The sequence below is a fragment of the Aethina tumida genome, chromosome 3 (assembly GCF_024364675.1).
Source record: "Aethina tumida isolate Nest 87 chromosome 3, icAetTumi1.1, whole genome shotgun sequence".
NCBI lineage: Eukaryota > Metazoa > Arthropoda > Insecta > Coleoptera > Nitidulidae > Aethina > Aethina tumida.
This window is the reverse complement of record NC_065437.1, coordinates 2,560,905-2,582,344: the sequence shown is the minus strand read 5'-3', so window position 1 is coordinate 2,582,344 and position 21,440 is coordinate 2,560,905. Positions and strand designations below refer to the sequence as shown.

Sequence of the window (21,440 nt, the reverse complement as noted above, 5' to 3'; positions counted from 1 at the left end):
AGTATTAATTGAAAAATAATTAAAATCATGAAAATTAATATTTATATAAAATATTTAAAGATAATGTTATTTTATTAAAATTATATAAATACAAATTAAAGTCTTTTAAGGCTAAAAAGAATAAATGTTAATATTTTTTTATATTATTTAATATTATTAATAACAGTATTAATTAAAAAATTAGTAAAATAATGAAAATTAGTATTTATATGAAATATTTAAAATTGTTAATAAGAGAAATATTTTTTTATTAAAATTGTTAATAAAAGTCATTGAATCATGAATTCTCAGTCTTTGAAGACTTATGATATTTAAATTAATATTTTTCTAAATTATGTACAGTTAATAATAAATTAATATAAAAAATAATTACATAAAATATTAAGTCTTTAAAGATTTTAATATTCTTATATATTATTTAATATTATTAATAACCAGAATTACTTAAATAACGAATATTAATATTTATATAATATGTTTAAAATTATTAATAGAAGACATATTTTTTATTAAAATTAATAATTAAAAATTATTTGACCAAAAATTAATTTTCAAAGTCTTAAAAGAATGAAAGTTAATATTTTAATGTTAAAAATGAATAATAATAGTATTAATTAAAAATAATTATTTAAAATGATGAAAATTAATATTTATATTAAATATTTAATATATTTAATAGAAGAAATATTTTTTAATATAAATATTAATAAAATCTTATTTAATCACAAATTAAAATCTTTAAAGTCTTAAAAGAATGAAATTTAATAAATTTAAAATAATAACAATGTTAATATAAAAAATAACAACTTAAAAAATTTATATAAATATTTAAAATTATTAAGAAGAGAAATGTTTATTTATTAAAACAATTAATCAAATATTATTCAACCACCAAGTTATAATGAATGTTAATATCTTTAAATATTATTATTACGTAAAAAATTGGTAAAATAATGAAAATTAGTATTTATATGATATATTTAAAGTTGTTAATAGGAGAAATGTTTTTTTATTAAAATTATTAATAAAATCATTCAATCATGAATTACAGTCTTTAAAGATTGATGATAATTAAATTAATACTTTTGAAAATTATGTACAGTTAATAATAATGTAATAAATTAATATAAAAAATAATTACATAAAATATTAAGTCTTTAAAGACTTTAATATTCTTATATATTATTTAATATTATTAATATCCAGAATTACTTAAAAACTGACTTAAATAACGAATATTATTATTTATATAATATGTTTAAAATTATTAATAGAAGACTTATTTTTTATTAAAATTAATAATTAAAAATTATTTGACCTCAAATTAATTTTATGATATTTATATTAAATATTTAATAGAAGAAATGTTTTTTAATATAAATACTAATAAAAACTTTACAAATTAAAATCTTTGAAGCCTTAAAAGAATGAAATTTAATAAAATTAAAATAATAACAATATTAATATAAAACTACTTAAAAAATTTATATAAATGTTTAAAATTATTAAGAAGAGAAATTTTTATTTATTAAAACAATTATTCAACCACCAAGTTATAATGAATGTTAATATCTTTAAATATTATTTAATATTATATTAATAATCATTAAAATAATGAAAATTAAAATTTATGCAAAATATTTAAAATTATTATTAGCAGAAATTTTATTAAAATTATTAGGCTTAAAGAATAAAAATTAATATCTTTATAAATTATTTAAAATTAATAATAAAAGTATTACTAATATATAAATAATTTAAAGTATTTTTATAAAATATTCAAAATTAATAATAAGAGAAATAAATTTATTTTATTATAATTAATTATTAATAAAAAATTATTTAACCACAAACTAAAGACTTCGAAGACAAAGAGTAAAAGTTATTGACTTTATAAATTATATAAAATTATTAAGAATAGTATGAATTAAACAATGATTAAATAAGTTATTTAATAGTAAATGGTGTAATTATATTTTTATTGAATAAAAACTTATTAATCTTAAAAAATGTTTAATATTATTAAAAGGCTAAATACTTTTTTATTATGTCAATTAAAAAAAAAACTGATTAAAACGCAAATTAAAGTCTTGAAAGAGTTAAAGGAATGATGAAGTATGTAAATATTTCATGGCATCAGCCTGTGGACGTTGTCTCTGCCCATAAAATATTTAATAAAGTCAATTTTATTATAAATTTCTTCATTGTCGTTTTATCATTCTTGCGCAATAATTGCAAATTACCGGCCTGATACGCAATTATGCAAATGGGACGGATAAAATCAGAAATTTCGTAACCCGAAATTACATGCACGGTTAAATTATATTCTTCTTGGTACGGATTACCGTAATTAAATTTGTTGTTGTCCCGAGTCAAATTTATGGACTAAACTCTAACTTATAAGGGTTTATATTGGCGATAATTATAAAATCAAAATTAATTAACGTGGACATGTACATGGTATGTATGTGTGAGTAGTGCCCGAACTGCATCACCAAAATCGACTGTTACGTTTCGGTCATTGGCTTATACCATATACGTAATTATTTCCAAGTACCGAAAATAAAATTCAAAAAAGTCGTTCCCAAGCCACTACCGAAAGGAGAGACCGTCCAGCATTCTCGGAATTAAGCTATTGTACTTTACGACACATTAAACGAGATGTATCTCTTCTCTATCCGGTCATTTGCATAATATGCTAATCAGATTTGGAACACCTGATCCGATATTAGGAGAGACAAAACGCTTAATAAGGAAGACAGTATTTTCTATTCGTTTCAAAGGAATTTATTCAAACACCTTTTGAATTTTTAGTTAAACATGATTATCAGGTAATTCAATAAGTGTTACTGAATTTCCATCACCTTAACAAGTTTCAACTACATATTTTTGCCCCAATACTGATATATTATTATTATCAGATAATTTAATAATTTTCTCCTATTAATATTCCTAAATATTTTATATAAATATTAATTTTCATTATTTTGTCTTCATTTTTCTAATTAATCTAATAAAAGAATATTATGTTCTATTAATAATTTTAAATATTTAAACAATAACTTAAGTTTTAAAGCAAAACCACTTCCACAAGTGATTCAGTTAACTAATGACTAATAAAAACCTTTGATACAATAAGAGAAAATAAATCATTTCTACATTCTTCCTTTGTACGAAGGTACATTCTTTCATTGTACTCATTCTATTTTTTTTTTGCCAAACAATGAGCCATGACGAAATATTACAGACAGTTCGATAAAGTAAACACAATGGAGAGCACAATAAATATTATAGGAGCAGGTAAATATTTCAGAGTTGGGAAATTTTAAACCGAGATTTTATATAGATAAGTGATTAGTGGACTCACTTTTTTGGCTGTATCATCCTTAAATTAAATATAAGTTACTGTATTGGTGAATTTAATCATTTATTATTTGTATTTTCATACATATTTCATCTTTGGACAAAGATTTTATATTGATAAGACGGTATTTTGGTCAAATTAAGTTTGTTATCTATTAATATTTGCTTTATTCTTCAAACATTGTATTTTTTCAAGGCTTAAACAACAGTAAATTGGATAATAGTCCAATTTTCTTAAAAAATTACACTGTTGGAAATCATACCGGTTTAAAATAATGACTTTTTTTTTAAACTAATCACTAATGTAGACTAATAATGTAATAATAAAGTGGATCCTAACGGCGAATTAAGGTAAAAAAATCGCATATTATTTTAGCCAGACTTAACTTCTCAGAGTAATAACTGTTTAATATTTATGCAACGTTCACCTATCTGTTCGTCGATCTCTGGCAAGTAAATACATCTAGGAATTACAAATTGACCATCAGCAGGTTATACGTGACCGCGTAATTTATCTTTTGCACCATAATATTTTAAATAATTAATGTGACTTTTACTGCAAACATTGATGCATGCATGACTTTTCGCAAGCGACTCGTTTCGTTGGAAATGGGTCACTATAATGAATAACAATGTGTGTAACTGTACAAAATAAATGCTAGCAATAATTTAATGTGAGATTACCAGTTTAATTAATAACAACTAGTTTGGTTGATCACTTTGTAACTTTCAATGCTGCCAACTTATAAAACAGATTTGTTTACAACCGTATCCAGGTTACGTGTATTACGATAACCTAACTTAAACATAAATATGTTGGCTGCACTGGTGTTTGTAAACAAATCGGAGTCAATAATTTGGGCAATAAATAGGTGTATAACAAATTGTTGTGTTGTGTTAGTTTTAATAGCAGTTCAAGATTTAATCGCAGAGTTGTTATTGAAACCTCCTCGCCCCCATCACGTGTCAGGTGTTCGACGAAATAATCTAAATCACAACCAACAAGATTTTTCGCGGGCAACTTGTTTCGTTAGAAATGGGTTATTACAATGAATAGTAATGTGTGTAAATGTACAAAATAGGCACTACCAATAATTTAATGTGATTTTACCTGTTTAATTAATAACATTAGTTTTGGCGGAGAAATGTCAATTTGTAAATTTTGATGCTACCAACTTATAAACAAGATTTGTTTACAAACGTATCTAAGTAACGCGTGATAGTATAACCTAGCATAAAAATAAACATGTTGGTCACACTGGTGTTTGTAAACAAATTGCTGTCATTAATTCGGATAATAAAATGCTCAATAAGGTGGATAACAAATTCTTGTGCAAGATTTAACCGCGGGGTTGTTATTTAAAACGTTCTCGACCCCATCCCCAAGCACTCGACAAAATAAAGAAAACCCCAGCCAGCAAGACGTCCCGTACACCGAACCGTCCGTCTCGAATCGAAGAGGCGTCGAGATAAACGGGAGCCGCGAAGGTGGGGACCCGAAAACCTCGTGTCCGACGGCTCCACGGCGGCCCGGTGCAGTCCCACGGACAACGCGAACGCCGTCGAGCCACGATACTACGAAACTGTCCGTGCGCGGGCGAAAAGCAGTTCACGCGTGCCGTGCTGATATAATAATAATAATAATAAATAAATTACGAAAAAGGATCGCGGGTCCGCTAGGTTCCTGACCGGATCGTGATGTGAAAATGCGATTTTGTTTTTGACCGCAAACTATTCTAGTTTCGCTTGTTTGGTTGTTGGTTTAGTTTTGTTCAGTGTTGTGTTTTTTTAGGTAGGTCTTTTTTTTAATTAAAAGGCAAATTATTAACACACCGTATATTTATACTATTAATACAAGTAAAGTAAAAAGAAAACAAATTTATGTAAAATATAATTTTTGGGTTTTTGATGAATTTAAATCAAATATTGAAATTTGAATAATAATATATGAATTATTAATTTTTTTCTATTTTATTTTAATTTAAATTATACCAAAATGTAATCTAATTACGTAGTAATAATATTTTTATCTATTCATAACCCAACCTAAACCTAACCTAAAAATTCTAAAAACTCAATAAAAGTGGATAAGGGAAGGACATAAAATCTAAGAAAAAAATAATGTGGAGATTAGCAATGTTTATATTTTGTAGTTTTATTGCTACTAAAATTGTTTTTAAAGTAAACAAATATATGTATATCATCTTACAATTTTATTATATTATTTATTTTTGTCTACAACTGTTAATTAATGTTACTATAAATACTGATATTTTATAAAGAAACAATAAATACGATTATTAATGACAATTATACTAATAACAATAGTGTTATATAATATTATTTTTTCCATCAGTTAAATTCGAATATATGAAGTTGGTAATTCTGCTGGGACAGTACTTGAAGGGCTATTACCAACTAGATTATAACTAAATTTTTATTCAAAAACATTTTAATGCTTAAGATTCAATTATTATATTGTATATATTAATCTTCAACTGTAAATAGTGGTATTAAGAAAACAATTATTAATGATAATAATAATAATAATGACTCTAGTGTTTAACCCATCAGTTATATTCGAATATATTAAGTTGGCAAACCTGCTGGTATAGTACATAGTTTCGGGGTAAGAATTTGTTTAAGGAACTACCCTGTTTTTTCTTTAATACTTTTTTCCTTGTCCATTTTTATCCTTATAATATGGAGAATATTATGTCAATTTATTGGTATTAGACAATCAAGTTTTTTAGTTAAGTTTAAAAATATTAAGTTAAAATAAATTTAAATATTTAAATAATGGCTTGTAACAACAAGATGATTACATTGTTTTTAAGGATTGTCGTTGTACACTTACTGAGACAACTAAAACAATGATAAGAATTTGTTTAGAAAACACCTCTCTTGTTTCTGGCTTTGTTGAGGCACAATAACTAAAGTCTTATTCAATAAACATGTTAATGCTTAAAACTCCATTATTTTATTATATTTTTGTGTTCAATTATTCATTAAAGTTACTATAAATAGTGACATTTTATAAAGAAATTAGAATACAATTATTAACGACAATAATAATACTAATGGTGATTATTTCACCCATCAGTCATATTTGAATATATTAAGTTGGCAAACCTGCTGGGACAGTACAGGAAGTACTATTACCAACTAAATGAATACAACATTTTCCTCAACATCATTATGTTATAGTTGAGAAAATTGAATTAGTTTCAGGGTAAGAATTTGATTAAGGAATTACCCTGTTATTTCTTCAATACTTTTTCCTTGTCTTTTTCTATTCTTATGACATGGAGGATATTATGTCAATTTATTATATACTTTTTAGTTACATATCCTTAAAAATGTAATAAAATTAATGTAACCTAACCAAACATAACTGGACCTAACCTAACTTAAACTGATCCCAATTTTCCTATTCCAGTCTTATGTTAGGTTAGATTAGGTTAGGTTAGGTTAGTTTAAGTTAGGTTAGGTTACATTAATTTTATTACATTAATGGTTAGTATCAACAAGATGATTACATTATTTTTAAGGATTGTCATTGAGACAACTAAAACAATTATAAGAATTTGTTTAGAAAACACTTCTTTTGTTTCTGGCTTTGTTGAAGCACAATAACTATAGTCTAATTCAAAAAACATGTTAATGCTTATTAATATGAAGGATATTAAAAGGATGTATGATAAAACATCAATTAAATATGCATTTAAATTATCTGAAAGTACGTTATTTATCATAACAAAATGAATATTCATGTACATGAATATAAAAATTAGTTTTTTACTGTTCCGTGTCTCACTTAAGTAGTTTTCAAGATAAGGAGGTCCAAGAACCCATTTCATATTTTTAGAAATGTTTAACAAACGTTATGACAATAAACGTATAAGTCCCCAATTGGATTTACAAAATGAGATTTGTCTGATTCACATTATTAACGAACCAGCCTTGAACCACAATCGATTTGTTGCGGATTCTGTGCCCACAATTGACGTCTGGCTGATGACGAATCAATCAATCAGGGACTTGTAAATTGTCCAGCCCAAAAAATTAGCAACAGCACTGCCTCATTGTTTATTAACTAAAGTATTTACGCCATAATTTATATATTTAGACACGGCGCCAGCTTCCGCAGTAAAATTGCACAATACTTACGTGATCTGTGCTATTTCTTCCCATGTACAGTGACCTATTTTACGACAGGTCTGGATGCGTTTTTAAAAATATATATATAGGTGTGTTTGTTTCATATGCTTCCGTGTTGGTTTCGGTTTATTTTTGTTTTATGTTTGTTAATCAGTCTGCTTTTGATTTGATTCACGTACGGCAGAAAACAGACGTGCTTTATGGGGATAATAAAATAGAATTGTATTTTATTCCGTGGATCATTCACCAACTGCGAAATCGTGGAAATGTGTAGTTAAATAGGTGAATTTATGCTTTGTTTGAAGGATTATGTTTTATGTTAATTTGTCTGTCACACAATTTATTGGGTTTAGAGTTAATATTTATGTTTGACTGTTTGTTAGTAAACTATTATTTGATAAACTCCAGTTAGTTTGTTCACCTCAAAATTCTAATTATATTAAATAAATAACAATTATTACAATTAATTGGAACAAAACTGCAAAATAAATTTGCTAATTTGTCCTAGTTACGCCTTGTGATTAATTGTTTATACTTCAGATAAAAAGTTGGTGTGGCTGGATATTTGCAATATTTATTAGGCAATAAATTGCACACTGAAAAATATTTTATTTCATTTATTTCCCCATAAAAAATTCTACTTTATAATATAATAATTTTTAATTTAATTAATACAATCACTTATTTACTTAATTATGTCAATTATTTTATATTAATTATTCCGGTTTAATTTAAATTTATTATAAATGACTCTATGAGTTTATAATTTAAACCTGTTGATTTTAAAACGATGTGATAAAATTAATTTCTTAGAAAATAGCAAATGGATATATATAATTGTATATAATTAGAAGTGTAATTTATATTGAAATAAAGCAATTTACATGTATAATTACGTATAATTTATGATTAAAGTACTCAATAAATAAGGAACAGTTTTTATCGAGTAGTTTATTCATTGATTTATATTTCTTCAGCTTATGAAAATATTTAATTGTGTCGTTAAGATTTAAATTCAGTAAATAAATGAATAAATTATGTTTTTACCTGAAGAACATACATACAGGAATATACAGAATAACTAAATAAATATTAACCTAACCTAACCTAATCCGACCTAACCCACCCAAGTCTAAGCTAATCTAACCTAACTTAACATGATCCGCCCTATTTTGATATATTTTCTCTAATTAAATAAAATATATCTTTTTTAATTCAAATGAATTATTTTATTATTTCTTAATTTAAATTTGCATACTTTTTAATTTTTAAAAATATTAATTAATAATAAATATTTTAATTTTTATTGTAAATATAAATTAAGAATTTTATTTATTTACTTTTTTAGTTAAATTAATTAAATATTCTATTATTTTTTTAATTTTATTAAAATTAAATATTTTAATTTTCTTTTGTAATTTAAATTAAATATTTTATTTATTTCTTTTAGTTATAAACTACATATTATTTTTTATTTGAAATTACATATTTTATGTTTTTTTTTTGTATTTTTAAATTAAATATTTTATTATTTTTTTAAATTATTTATTTATTAATTTTTTATTAACTCAAATTACATATCTTTGTTTTAATTTCTTTATTTTATTTTAAATTTTTTTAAAAATATTAATAAACATTTTATTTTTTAATTTAAATTAAGTATTTTATTTTTTTTTTTGTGACTTTAAATTAAGCAATTTAATTTTTTTAATATATATGAAATATTTTAACTTTCTTTTGTAATTTAAAGTAAATATTTTATTTATTTTTTTTTTAGTTATAAACTATATACTATTTTTTATTATCATTATTTTTTATTTGAAATTGCATATTTTATTTTTTTTTGTATTTTCAAACTAAATATTTTATTATTTTTATTTTTTTAAATTTAAATCATATATTATTTATTTATTAATTTTTTATTAACTTAAATTACATATCTTTTCTTTAATTTCTTTATTTTAATTTAATTTATTTTTTTTTTAATATTAATAAACATTTTAATTTTTAATTTAAATTAAGTATTTTATTTTTTTTGTGACTATAAATTTAATTTTTTTAATATATATGAAATATTTTAATTTTCTTTTCAAATATTTTATTATTTTTTATTAATAAATTATATATTTTATTATTGTTATTTATTAAATTTGAGTTAACTATTTTAATATATTTATTTTTAATTTATAATTACATATTTCATTTGTTGGTATTATTTAATTTATTTTATTAATTTCAAATTTAATGTTTTATTATTATTTTTTTTTAATTTATATTATATATTTTAATATATATATATTTTTTTTAATTAAATGTTCTATATTTTTCATTAAAAAATTTGTTTTTTTATATATTTTAATTATTTATTTTTTAATATTTTAATTTGTTATTAATTCAAATAATTTATAATTATTTTTATATTAAATTACATATTTTATTTTATTTTATTTTTTTTTAATTTAAGACAAATATTTATTTTTATTTTTTAATTCAAATTAAATATTTTAATTTTTTATATAAATTAATTATTTTGTTTTTATTAAATATTTTATTATTTTTTTAATTTTAATGTATTTATTTTAATTTAAATTTAATATTGATTATTTTTTTAATTAATTAACATTAAATATTTTAAATTTTTAATAATTTAAATTAAATATTCTATTATTATTTTTTTAATTGTAAATAATTTAAAATTATTAATTAATTATTTAAGTTTATTAAAATTTAAATCAAATATTTTATTTTTTAATTCGAGATAAATGTTATATTTTTTAAATTTTAAATTAAATAATTTAATTTTTATTTTTATTTAAATTTAATATTTTATTGTTTTTTTCTAATTTAAATTAAATGTTATATTTTTTAAATTTTAAAGTAATTATTTTTTATTTAAATTTAATATTTTATTGTTTTTTTTTTTAATTTAAATTAAATATTTTACTATTTTTTTTATTCAATTATCTTATTATTTTTTAGATTTAAATTATATATTTAAATTAAAAGCTCAATTTTTAACAATAAAGTTCTAAATAAAATTGTTTATAATAATATAATGTAATTTTATACATATAGGTTATGTTTAATTTAAATTTTGTTTAACTTAACCTCAATACTTTGACATAAGAGTATAATGAAGAGTTCTTAACCTAACTAATATGTATTATAATTTATATAAGCATATTTTCTATTATTAAACTGATTTTTCAAGATTTATAATTATTTTTTTATATTAATGTTGTCTATATGTATTGAATATACAAAAGAAACTGTAGTTTTAAATCTGTTTAATCTAACCTAACCTAACCTAATATAATATAACCTAGCCTAACATAATTGGATCTAACCTAACTTAAACTGATCCCAATTAACCTATTCCAGTCTTGCCAAACTTAATCTCAGTATTTTATCTGTTATTGAGAGTTATTCATCCATACTTAAATAAGTTTCTATTATGAGAAACTCAAATTAATATGCATATTAATGGATAACCAAATTGTCGAACGTTACTTGAACTCTACCCATGCGACTTTTGAACCAAAAAAATCGCATACCAATGAGGCACCATCCAAACAAACCGACGGATTCCGTCTCGAACATCATTATCAAGGTCGACACCACCATACAAGGCACAATCTCACTTTCAAGACCGAATCCGTAATACTTGCACATCCTTTTTTATTTCGTTTTAACCTTCCATACCGGGACATGGTCTGGAACTAAAAATTATTTATTTATGTGTGAACGTGTTACGGCGTTTTTCCAGTAAGTGGGTGATGATTCAGTTTGTTGTGCATGGGAGGTCTTCCATATGTTCAGTTCCTAAGACAATCGTAAGATGATTTAAGCACGCCCACGTGCCTGAGAGAACAATGCCGGGTAATAAGTCTAATTAAATGATTTAACTACACGAAGGTGTCTATTAGTATGTATGTACACATTCATCGTGAGATTTGCATTTTAAATGAGCCAACCTTTGGTTCGTTCCTGAAGGAAGGGGTTTCACACGAAGCTTTTTGACGGTGTCACCGGATAAATACACCCCCGGGGCCTCCAACAGTTGAGTGGTGGTGTTAAAAAGGGTTATCAATGAGCCAGTAGATCATTTACTACTACAAAACTGACGTAACATTCGGTGCGTACACCAATACATAACCGGTTGGATGAACGGATCGTTTAGTGGGTGTGCAGACAATATCACGGGATTTGTTTAATCTCGCTCCTCTCGCGTCTCCCGGCTCATTATGCGGCTAACGGGCAACGAACACCGGTGGCTAACGAAGGTCAAAGTTTGGAAACGGCCGTAAAACGGTTTGTAACTCCGAATTGGGTTCGGACCGGCCGATGCTGATCATCGTAATACGCTGAAGTTGGGAACGGTTTTGAGCAATAATTTTTTATCTAATTCGCTTTTTTAGTGTTCCTAATGGAGCGACGTTAGAGAGTTCAAAATTAACGGGCTTAATTAAACAACTGGTTCTTAAATAAATTAAGATGAGGTACTTAATTAATTGGTGTGTTCTGAAATCATAAAATTTATTAATAGTCTTGATGTTTACAACAAATAAACACGTGCATTCAAGGTTTTATCTTAAGAAACCTTTAATAAATCTTCTAGGATGATTTTGAGGACTAAATCTTTTATTATTTTTAGTTGGTAGAGATTAGAAAGTTAAATTTAAGGAATTTAATTAAACAACACCTACTTAAATAAATTACCATGAAGTTGTTAATTAGTTTTCTGGTTAGATTAACTTATTTGCAGTAGTAACAAATCTTCTAAGATCGTAAAATTTATTTATAGTCATGTTCTTTACAGCAAGTATAAACGTGCATTTAAGGTCTTATCTCCCTAACATTTTATATCCTCTTAGATTTTTGAATATTGAATTCATATAAAAACCGAACTTTTTAATTCAAAGACATTAGAGAGTTCTAATTTAAGGAACTATGAACAACAGCTCCTTCAATAAGTTAAGATGAGGTTGTTAATTAGCTGTCTGAGCATTTGGTTAAATTAACTCACTTCAGTGATAACAAAACTTCCAAAATATTAAAATTTATTTATAATTTTGTTACTACAATAAATATAAAGGTGCATTCAAGGTTTTATCTTTAAGAGAAATCTCCTGACAATTTATATCCTCTTGGATTTTTGAATATTGAATTAATTTATAAATTGAACTTTGTCATTGCTGTCAGTTTGTCATTATTTCATCAAGAGCTCTTGGAAATCCCATCATCAATGACCTTCACATATCATCAGCTTATTTTAATGAAGATCCTATTTATAACTTTAGGCTCAGCCTAATGCTGATCTTCGTATGGCACAACTTTCTCAGATCTAAGTTGATTTGAGCAATCATTTGAGTCTAGTCAGCAATATACTTTATCTTTCTAATTGAAGGACATTAGAGAGTTCAAATTTAAGGAACAATAAACAACAGCTCCTTCAATAAGTTAGGATGAGGTTGTTAATTAGCTTTCTGAGCATCTGGTTAGATTAACTCACTTCAGTAATAACAAAACTTCCAAAATATTAAAATTTATTTATAATTTTGTTACTTACAACAAATATAAACGTGCATTCAAGGTTTTATCTTTAAGAGAAACCTCCTGAGAATTTATATCGTCTTGGATTTTTGAATATTGTTTGTGATTATTTCATCAAGAGCTCTTGGAAATCCCATCATCAATGACCTTCACATATCAGCTTGTTTTAACGAAGATCCTATTTATAACTTTAGGCTCAGCCTAATGCTGATCTTCGTATGGCACAACTTTCTCAGATCTAAGTCGATTTGAGCAATCATTTGAGTCTAGTCAGCAATATACTTTATCTTTCTAATTGAAGGACATTAGAGAGTTCAAATTTAAGGAACAATAAACAACAGCTCCTTCAATAAGTTAGGATCAGGTTGTTAATTAGCTTTCTGAGCATCTGGTTAAATTAACTCAGTTCAGTGATAACAAAACTTCCAAAATATTAAAATTTATTTATAATTTTGTTACTACAACACGTATAAACGTGCATTTAATGTTTTATCTTTAAGAGAAACCTCCTGACAATTTATATCCTCTTGGATTTTTGAATATTGAATTAATTTATAAATTGAACTTTGTCATTGCTGTCAGTTTGTGATTATTTCATCAAGAGCTCTTGGAAATCCCATCATCAATGACCTTCACATTTCATCAGCTTGTTTTAACGAAGATCCTATTTATAACTTTAGGCTCAGCCTAATGCTGATCTTCGTATGGCACAACTTTCTGAGATCTAAGTTGATTTGAGCCATCATTTGAGTCTAGTTGGCAATATACTTTATCTTTCTAATTGAAGGACATTAGAGAGCTCATATTTAAGGAACAATAAACAACTGATCCTTCAATAAGTTAGGATGAGGTTATTAATTAGCTTTCTGAGCATCTGGTTAGATTAACTCACTTCAGTGATAACAAAACTTCCAAAATATTAAAATTTATTTATAATTTTGTTACTACAACAAATATAAAGGTGTATTCAAGGTTTTATCTTTAAGAGAAACCTCCTGACAATTTATATCCTCTTGGATTTTTGCATATTGAATTAATTTATAGATTGAACTCTGTTATTGCTGTCAGTTTGTGATTATTTCATCAAGAGTTCTTGGAAATCCCATTATCAATGACCTTTACAGATCACCATGTTCTTTTAACGAAGATCCATTTATAACTTTAGGCTCAGCCTAATGCTGATCTTCGTATGGTACAACTTTCTCAGATCTAAGTCGATTTGAGCAATCATTTGAGTCTAGTCAGCAATATACTTTATCTTTCTAATTGAAGGACATTAGAGAGTTCAAATTTAAGGAACAATAAACAACAGCTCCTTCAATAAGTTAGGATGAGGTTGTTAATTAGCTTTCTGAGCATCTGGTTAGATTAACTCACTTTAGTGATAACAGAACTTCCAAAATATTAAAATTTATTTATAATTTTGTTACTTACAACAAATATAAACGTGCATTCAAGGTTTTATCTTTAAGAGAAACCTCCTGAGAATTTATATCGTCTTGGATTTTTGAATATTGTTTGTGATTATTTCATCAAGAGCTCTTGGAAATCCCATCATCAATGACCTTCACATATCATCAGCTTGTTTTAATGAAGATCCTATTTATAACTTTAGGCTCAGCCTAATGCTGATCTTCGTAGGGCATAACTTTCTGAGATCTAAGTCGATTTGAGCCATCATTTGAGTCTAGTTGGCAATATACTTTATCTTTCTAATTGAAGGACATTAGAGAGCTCATATTTAAGGAACAATAAACAACTGATCCTTCAATAAGTTAGGATGAGGTTATTAATTAGCTTTCTGTGCATCTGGTTAGATTAACTCACTTCAGTGATAACAAATCTTCTAAAATCTTAAAATTTACTTAAAATTTTGTTACTTACAATAAATATAAACGTGCATTCAAGGTTTTATCTTTAAGAGAAACCTCCTGACAATTTATATCCTCTTGGATTTTTGAATATTGAATTAATTTACAAATTGAACTTTGTCATTGCTGTCAGTTTGTGATTATTTCATCAAAAACTCTTAGAAATCCCATCATCATTGATATTCACAGATCACCAGGTTGTTTTAATAAAGATCCTATTTATAACTTTAGGCTCAGCCTAATGCTGATTTTCGTATGGCACAACTTTCTCAGATCTAAGTCGATTTGAGCCATCATTAGAGTCTAGTTGGCAATATACTTTATCTTTCTAATTAGCTTTCTGAGCATCTGGTTAGATTAACTCACTTCAGTGATAACAAATCTTCTAAAATCTTAAAATTTACTTAAAATTTTGTTACTTACAACAAATATAAACGTGCATTTAAGGTTTTATCTTTAAGAGAAACCTCCTGAGAATTTATATCGTCTTGGATTTTTGAATATTGAATTAATTTATAAATTGAACTTTGTCATTGCTGTCAGTTTGTGATTATTTTATCAAAAACTCTTGGAAATCCCATCATCATTGATATTCACAGATCACCAGGTTGTTTTAATAAAGATCCTATTTATAACTTTAGGCTCAGCCTAATGCTGATTTTCGTATGGCACAACTTTCTCAGATCTAAGTCGATTTGAGCCATCATTTGAGTCTAGTTGGCAATATACTTTATCTTTCTAATTGAAGGACATTAGAGAGCTCATATTTAAGGAACAATAAACAACTGATCCTTCAATAAGTTAGGATGAGGTTATTAATTAGCTTTCTGAGCATCTGGTTAGATTAACTCACTTCAGTGATAACAAATCTTCTAAAATCTTAAAATTTACTTAAAATTTTGTTACTTACAACAAATATAAACGTGCATTTAAGGTTTTATCTTTAAGAGAAACCTCCTGACAATTTATATACTCTTGGATTTTTGAATATTGAATTAATTTATAAATTGAACTTTGTCATTGCTGTCAGTTTGTGATTATTTTATCAAAAACTCTTGGAAATCCCATCATCATTGATATTCACAGATCACCAGGTTGTTTTAATAAAGATCCTATTTATAACTTTAGGCTCAGCCTAATGCTGATCTTCGTATGGCACAACTTTCTGAGATCTAAGTCGATTTGAGCCATCATTTGAGTCTAGTTGGCAATATACTTTATCTTTCTAATTGAAGGACATTAAAGATCTTAGATTTAAGGAACAATAAACAACTGCTCCTTCAATAAGCTAGGATGATGTTGTTAATTAGCTTTCTGAGCATCTAGTTAGGTTAACTCATTTCAGTGATAACAAATTTTCTAAAATCTTTGTAACTTACAACAAATATAAACGTGTATTCAAGAAAAACCTGCTGACAAGAGATAAATTTAAAAAAAAATAAAGATGAGGTTGTTAATTAGGTTTCTGAGTATCAGGTCAACTTAACCTATTAGAGTAGTAACAAATTTTCTAAGAATAATGTTCACCTCCCAAGAAACATTGACAAGTTTTTATTTTTTAAATAAATGATCCAGTTTATTTCAACAAGAATAGAATGTTACCAAACTCCTCAGGCTTCATCATCACGTGTCACCTTTTAATTTTTTTTTGACATCAAATAATTTTTCTTTTTATCTGTTATGCTTTGAAGTCCTAAATTAAAATTTAATCTAACTTTTATAAAAAGATTAATCTTTAACTAATAATCAAAAATTTATTGATTTATAAAGATTTCAGGAATAATCCCAATTCTTTGTGGAGTATTTGCAAATCATGGTTCCTAAATAAAAATGCACAGTCATGATATAATTACCAAAAAATCTTTTGCATGTTTATAATTTATTTCTTCCAACTATACAAACACATTTTTACAGTTAATTTAATTCTCCTTAAAAATTTGATTATAACCTTGATTCTGTTTTTTATTAAAATTTGACCAACACAAAAAAGGTATTAATCATGTTTTGCCCATGCAAGGGGAAATTGTGGCTTTAATTAAAGTACAATTAATGAGAAAAAAAGCTGATACATCTGTTATAGTAACCTAATAGAGGCGACTAATTAACATCAAAATGATGACGTGATAATTCATTTAAAGAGCCAATTTGGTCTAATTACATGATGAATCGAAAGTCAACCGTCGACATATTTAAATCATCAATTACCCAATTACAGTTAGAGTTTACCAAACAAGAGCAATTAGTCGAGTATTTTGAGAAAAATCAATCGCTTCCCGTCTCCCCATTTGTTCCGTCGTGTTTTCCGTTCCTCCGCAAAAACAATGCGTACATGCCGGAACGAGAAAACACAAGTCGCGGTTCATTAGCCAATTCCGATTTTTAGTCGTGCCGTTTTGAACCGTAATTGTCTGAATAGTCAATGTTCACATGTCGCAACAATGTAATTACTTGCCGGAGCGTGTGCAATGGGTCCAAATTTAAAATTACTCACCACACAACCAACATAAAATAATTATTTACAACTAAATTCCTTCTAACTGATTATGGAGGAATATTAAATTAAATAAAAGGGGAGCAAATTATTGCCGTTATCAATATTAAATAAAGGCAATAGCTTCGAATTTGGGGCAACCGAATAACTGCTCAGTGTGTAACGATCTATCGGTTAATAACCCATTATTTGTTTCAATGGACGCCGAACAAATGAAAGAGTCACGTAGACATAATAATGAATGGCAAAATTTGTTTGCATTTGAATGTACCTGAGGTGAATAAAACCACTGAACGTTTCAATCAATTTGCGTTTTGAGTCTTTGTAATGCCGTCTAGACCGAAACGGACGTTTTGGTTTTAAGTAAATGCATTTGCAGTCCGGGCCAAATTTTATAATAGGGTCTTCGTCAAAACAAACCGTTGATCTGTGAAGGCCATCGGTGGCGGGATTTCCAACAGCTCTTGATGAAGTAATGGCAAGCTGACAGCAGTGGAATACTTAATTTTTTGAATTAATTCAATATTTAACTAAAAGGATGGAGGCTTTGGTAATAATCATCTTTATAAGTCAATAAATTTTGGATTATTACTTAAAGATATAAGAAATTAAAAGATATTACTTGATGAGGAAGGCTCTGGACTTGGGTAATATTCAATTTTGGTCAAATAAAATTTAAAAAATAAAAATTTGTCATTGTTTCTTGAAAGATGGGTATTATTCTTGATGAAGAAGTCTCTGGACTTGGGTAATATTAAATTTTTGACCAAATAAACTGGATCATTTATTTAAAAAATAAAAATTTGTCATTGCCTCTTGAAAGATGGGTATTATTCTTGATGAAGAAGGCTCTGGACTTGGGTTATATTCATTTTTTGACCAAAAAAACTGGATTATCTATTTAAAAAATAAAAATTTGTCATTATTTCTTAAAAGATGGGCATTATTTTTGATGAAGAAGGCTTTGAACTTGGGTAATATTCTATTTTTGACCAAAAAAACTGGATCATCTATTTAAAAAATAAAAATTTGTCATTGTTTCTTGAAAGATGGTCATTATTCTTGATGATGAAGGCTCTGAACATGGGTAATATTCTATTTTAGACCAAATAAACTGGATCATTTATTTAAAAAATAAAAATTTGTCATTGTTTCTTGAAAGATGGGCATTATTCTTGATGATAATGGCTCTAGACTTGGGTAATATTCTTTTTTTGACCAAATAAACCGGATCATTTATTTAAAAAATAAAAATTTGTCATGTTTTCTTGAAAGATGGTCATTATTCTTGATGATGAAGGCTTTGGACATGGGTAATATTTTATTTTTAACCAAATAAACTGGATCATTTATTTAAAAAATAAAAATTTGTCATGTTTTCTTGAAAGATGGTCATTATTCTTGATGATGAAGGCTTTGGACATGGGTAATATTTTATTTTTAACCAAATAAACTGGATCATTTATTTAAAAAATAAAAATTTGTCATTGTTTCTTGAAGGATGGACATTATTCTTGATGATGAAGGCTCTGGACTTGGGTAATATTCAATTGTGGCCAAATAAACTTTAAAAAATAAAAATTTGTCATTGTTTCTTGAAAGATGGACATTATTCTTGATGATGAAGGTCTCTGGACTTGAGTAATATTCTATTTTTGAACAAATAAATTTTAAAAAATAAAAATTTGTCATTGTTTCTTTAAAGATGGTTATTATTCTTGATGAAGAAGGCTCTGGGCTTGAGTAATATTCTATTTTTGACAATTAAACTGGATCATTTATTTAAAAAATCAAAATTTGTCATTGTTTCTTGAAAGATGGTCATTACTCTTGATGATGAAGGTTCTGGACATGGGTAATATTCTATTTTTAACCAAATAAACTGGATCATTTATTAAAAAAATAAAAATTTGTCATTGTTTCTTGAAGGATGGACATTATTCTTGATGATGAAGGCTCTGGACTTGGGTAATATTCAATTTATTTTTAACCAAATAAACTGGATTATCTATTTAAAAAATAAAAATTTGTCATTGTTTCTTGAAAGATGGGCATTATTCTTTATGATGAAGACTCTGAACTTGGGTAATATTCTATTTTTAACCAAATAAACTGGATTATTTATTTAAAAAATATAAATTTGTCATTGTTTCTTGAAAGATAGGCATTATTCTTGATGATAAAGGCTCTGGACTTGAGTAATATTTTATTTTTACCAAATAAACTGGATCATTTATTTAAAAAACAAAAATTTGTCATTGTTTCTTGAAAAATGGGCATTATTCTTGATGATGAAGGCTCTGTATTTGGGTAATATTCTATTTTTGACCAAATAAACTGAATAATTTATTTAAAAAATATAAATTTGTCTTTATTTCTTGAAAGATGTGCATTATTCTCTTCTGGACTTGTCAACATTCTGTTTTTGGTACAATAAACTGGAGCACTAGTTTGAACAACACAAATTCGTCATTGTTTCTTGGAAGTTGTTCCTGAAAGTAAATTACAACCGCAATTTTGTTAACCTTGCGTTTACTTCGCTGGTTTAACACAAGTGCAAGGTTATATTTGTTGACTTCCACTTACAATTTACAATTAGATATTTGGGAAGCGGTTGTTCTACGAACTGCAATCAAATTCAGTAAATATAGACAATGAGCAACAACTAAGTGACCACGCTTTTTTCTTCTGAAATTAATAATTGCTCCAATTTTATTATCAACTGTGTTTCAAGTAAGTGGTTTAGTGGAATATATGTTTCTGAGAAATATAAAAATGCTGAAGTGGAAGAACTTATGAACAACCAAATCTGTGATTGTTTAAAAATAACCATTTATGACTAATTTATGAGCTTGTCCCAAACGAATAACTGGTAGCAAAAGGCCACTTAAGAATACATAGAATTTTATGAATACTAATTAAAGTACACAGAGAAAAATAAATACTTAGATGGAAATATTTTCTTCAATCTCGTTGAACAAGTAATACGATAATTTCAATTTATACCTCATTTGAAAACAATAAACCTCTATAATTACTTTGTTAGTTCGTTGTGTGAAATTAATAACCCGCGTCATGTAATCGTTCCGCATAAAATAACATAATTACTTGTAAATCGTTACCGACAGAAACAAGAACCATCAAGACTTTGTAACAGATCGTTTGATTATACAACTGTAATTAATCTCAATTATTATTTACATATCTGTTCATCATCCACAGTTAATCAGAGTCTATTTGTATCAACATGAGTTGTACAACATTTATAAACTGGTTTTAGGTTAGGTTAGGTATCTACTTTACCCTCGCAAATGTCAAAATTTTTGGCACCTCCTTACGTACCATAGGTTATATATATAAAAATATTTCAATACAAAACACACCGGAAATGTTACAAGTAATTGCCATTATGTCATTTTAATAAAGGGCTCCGGTTAATTATTAATCTGCTTCAGTGATTTGAAATTGATACACATGACGTACATGTTGTTATATAAACACACTGTGCAATTGATGACATTGTGAATCAAGACTTTTGGAACAAAGGAAACAATTTGTTTAAGTTTGATTATTTATGAGATTGTTAACTGATCAAGGTGACATTGTCTTATAGATTATATCTGGGGTAATGTCTGGAATGATTGATGTTTATATGATTTCGATGTGTAGAATTTATGTCATCGTCACATTGACGTTTAACGAAAGCGTTTATCTTTGTAAATTAACATTCGAAGCGCAGTTTCAAGCAATTTGTTTAAATAAGTATGTAATGGTTATAAATATGTTCAAGGAAAATTATTAAAGTATTTTGTATACGTTTTACGATAATTATTCTGTAATTATGGGTAACTAGAAATAACCTTCGGAAAAACTACCTATTATTGCTTTATTTACCGAAAATTTCTCTCACTATGTAAATTTTTAATATCTTTTTGTCTCCTCGTTTCTTTTAGTTATTGTTAGTTGTTAAAACGAACTTTCATCAAAAGTAGGTAGTTCTA

General features: G+C 26.0%; 1 protein-coding gene across 4 annotated transcripts in view; it reads left to right on the top strand.

Moving 5' to 3' along the window:
• Nucleotides 1–21,440, top strand: part of LOC109603017 (protein sickie) — a 211,460-nt gene that overhangs the window by 87,298 nt on the left and 102,722 nt on the right. Inside the window, exon 1 of one of the 4 annotated variants that reach the window (XM_049964724.1) lies at nucleotides 4,683–5,155. The exons of the other annotated variants lie outside the window; for them this stretch is intronic. The gene's annotated coding sequence lies outside the window, so the exon portion shown is untranslated. Of the gene's footprint in view, nucleotides 1–4,682; nucleotides 5,156–21,440 lie in introns of those variants that run through there. 4 annotated transcript variants of the gene reach the window in all.